Below are 3,446 nucleotides of genomic sequence, written 5' to 3'. Positions count from 1 at the left end.
CTGAAACACTGGGTGCTTTTAAATCTCAACCTGTTTAACCCACCTGTTTAGAGTTGCTTATTTTTAATGTTTTTATCCTTACTTTTTATTTCTCTTTCTCACTGTCAACCATATAAAACTCAATTAAAATACACTAAAGTTGATGCTTTTAATATCAGAGAATGATATAAAAAGTCCAAGCATTGCGGATACGTCTGCAACTTCTGCACGTGGACGGCTGCGTGTCAAACCACCCGGAATTCACTGAAAATAATGTTGTGAATAATCTAAAGAGAACACAGATGAACGCTCGCGAACGTGAAACGGCAGAAATACGAGCACTAACGATAATACATGCTGATGAGGTGAAATGTAACCCAGGCAGGAAGCTGATAGCACTTGAGAGYGTAATCTAAAGGTTCTTTGACGAATGGCTTTAAGGTAACGGCATTAACAGAGCTTTCAGCCCAGACTCATTAGTCACCTTGTAAATCCATGTAAGCAGAAGATGTGTTTGTCTTGCAGCTTTATGTGACTGTTTGTTAATACWTGTCTGCATTCCTGTGCATGCAGACAGTGTCCTCACAGAACCTCAGTTGTTTTGGGAGGTGCTCGCAGTGCTCTTTGTGTGCCGTTGACTCTGAAAAGCGCCACTTCAGTGGAATAAGCCTAGCCTGTCATTAGCGAGCATGGCATGGGCATGCTTTTTAACCATTAGTGAGGAGTGCAGTTCCAGCGTTGGGCTCTTCCAAGAACAGCACTGCTGTGCCACGAAGGCAGAAGGGAGGAGAGAAGATTTCTGCAGGAGCTTTTTGTATTTGAGAGCTCTGCTGTGCGAGTTTGTGTGGGAACTGATTTTACACTCATTGTTTTTTTGATTTTGGGGAATTTTTATGGTTGCCTCACAAAAAACAGTCAAACTGCATTTTTTTGTTTCCCCCCATAACTATTTCTCACTCTCCCAATACTCCAGCTTTTCAAAACCACACAGTTCACATTGATTGACAGCCTGCAGGACCCCAGTCTCCTCCCGCAGTTTTTCAGCATGTTTCACAGAGCTGTGGGCGATGTGGGGAACTCAGACGGACGTACTAGTGACGCAGGCTGGCCTGGAGAGCCGCGGAGTTGATGTCTCTGAATTACAGAGTACATTTGAAGGCATGCTGCTGCAGCTAAACCACCTCATTAGATTGCGGCGACTGCATTTAGCCGGCATTTCCCCCATCACACATCCAGAGAGGCCGCATCAGACATGGTGATTAACGGCAGAGTAAACACGTCCATCTCCAAGGTCTCAGGTCTCCGCTGTGCAGCACGGAGGCCATCCCAGCTTCCTGTAACTACCAACCAAGAAGCTCTAGAGGCCCCCCRTGAGTGACAAACCCGTAACTGCTTTGACACATACGGCTCACCGCAAAAACGCTCTAGACATTACGTGGAAATGCATGACAAATTATGCATTTTATATTTAGACCGGACCATGCCGGGTCTTGCTGGACCTATATAGTTTTTCAAGTGCATACGGCGGTTTTTCTAATATTTTATTTGGGGGGAAAAGACAAARCTTAACGATTGATTCGTCACTAGATTTTTGTAGTCATCATTCTCAGTTGTAATACTTCTGCCATTCTTAATGTCTTCTTAATCGTGACGTTCAGTCCTAAATTTGCAAACAATCCAACTGTGTAAGTCAAACATCCAGCCGTTGTCTATACCTGCTTGTGCTTTCAGAGTCAGAGGTGAACCGATGCATATCTCCAGTGGCCAGAGGCAGATTGGAGAGGTCAGCAAGCCATCACAGGTCAGCATATATGCTCACAAGACAGACAACCATACACACACACACACACACGCACGCATTCACGCACACACACATGCGCACGCACACACACACACACACGCGCACACACACACACACACACACACACACACACTCCAAAGGGCAATTTAATCAATTAACCTAACAATCAAGTTTTTGGAGTGTGAGAATAAGCCAAAGTACAATGGGAGAGCACCAGTCATTTTATGGGTACAACTTGCAAACTGTATGCAAAAAGACACTAGACTGGGATTCAAACCCATGACCTTCTTACTGCAAGGCAACAGTGCTACCAGCTRTGCCACCAGACAGACCTCCCTGTGTAAGAGTTGTAATGGTTAAATGGACTGAATTTGTATTCTACTTTKCTAGTCATACTGACCACTTGAGAAGCTCTACACTAGAGCCACATGCACCCAAACATATTGGAGCTCAGTGACCAGTAGGCAGCTTAAGGTTAGRTGAGTAGGAATCGATACCACGGCTTTCGGATTACAAGAGAACTACTCTTTGCACTGAGCAGTAGTCGCCCCTRCTCATGCAGACTCTGTAGCTATGTATTGGAGTTCTTGACACAGTTATGTGGTTTCAATAGTTAGTGGGTTTTTAATAGGAAATTGTCTTCTATCCATCCATTGTTTATTCCTGCTTATCACTGCAGGATAATGGGAGAACTGGTGCCTAACTCCAGCAGCCACTGGATGCACCCAGGACAGGTCGCTGGTTTATCCCGGAGCAAGCTAACTTTATGCCCATTCCTTTCGAGAAAGCAGTAATAACCAGATATGGCAGGTACAATGCAATAATGGTTTTTGTTGTTTTTCTGGACAGTGCCAAGTTCTTGTGTTTCTGTAAAAAAGTTGAAACTGGGTCAAAGTGATAAAAAACAACCTTTCATCATTTTCTGCTATGATTATAAACCAGAGGAAGAAATCAAGAATTCTTAAGACAGAATAGATGAAATGATCAAGATTACATAGGAGGTCTGTGTCTGCTCTGTTTGTATCGAGATAGTCTCTTTTACTGTGAAAGTTTCCAGGCCGGTACTTTGGCTAAACCCWTCGACAGTTCTTTTTCAGACCTGAAGTTGGCATTCCAAGACTAGTGGATATTTTGTGTGTGTATATTTCAAAGGGATAAATTGATTGATTTAGGATATTATCTTAACACATGCACATAAAGCTACAAGTAAATCTAGACAGTAAACGGCAGTTTAGATGTTTCAGGAAGACTGAGTACATTTTAATTCAGGATGAACAGTATAACTTTCATCCTGGCTATTAAATAGTAGGCCAGAGCTTTTCTTCTGCAGATCTGCTGAGGGGGTCATGGGAGTTTGGGTTTTGTGGACGTGGGGTAGTCRGGTTGCTTTTGAGGGCTATTTGGTCCCTGAGTTACCAAAAGCAAGAGCTGTGTCTGCATTCTCAGCAAAAAGTGAAGCTTGTTTCCAGTGTGGGCTATATTCTGCCAGGTATGCTCCTAATCCTGGACCCAGGCTACAGTGTTCATGGACAGTATCTCAGAGTGCAGTAGAGCGGAGTGCTATTTGGTCTGTGGTGGGTAAAAACGAACTGGGCCAAAACCCAATGTTGTCAATTTGCAGGTCTATCTCTGTTTCAACCATCCCGTCTCCGTCGCTAGAGGACCC

Source organism: Poecilia reticulata, linkage group LG16, assembly GCF_000633615.1.
Source record: "Poecilia reticulata strain Guanapo linkage group LG16, Guppy_female_1.0+MT, whole genome shotgun sequence".
NCBI classification, from domain to species: Eukaryota; Metazoa; Chordata; class Actinopteri; order Cyprinodontiformes; family Poeciliidae; genus Poecilia; species Poecilia reticulata.
Note: the sequence above shows the minus strand (reverse complement) of the source record.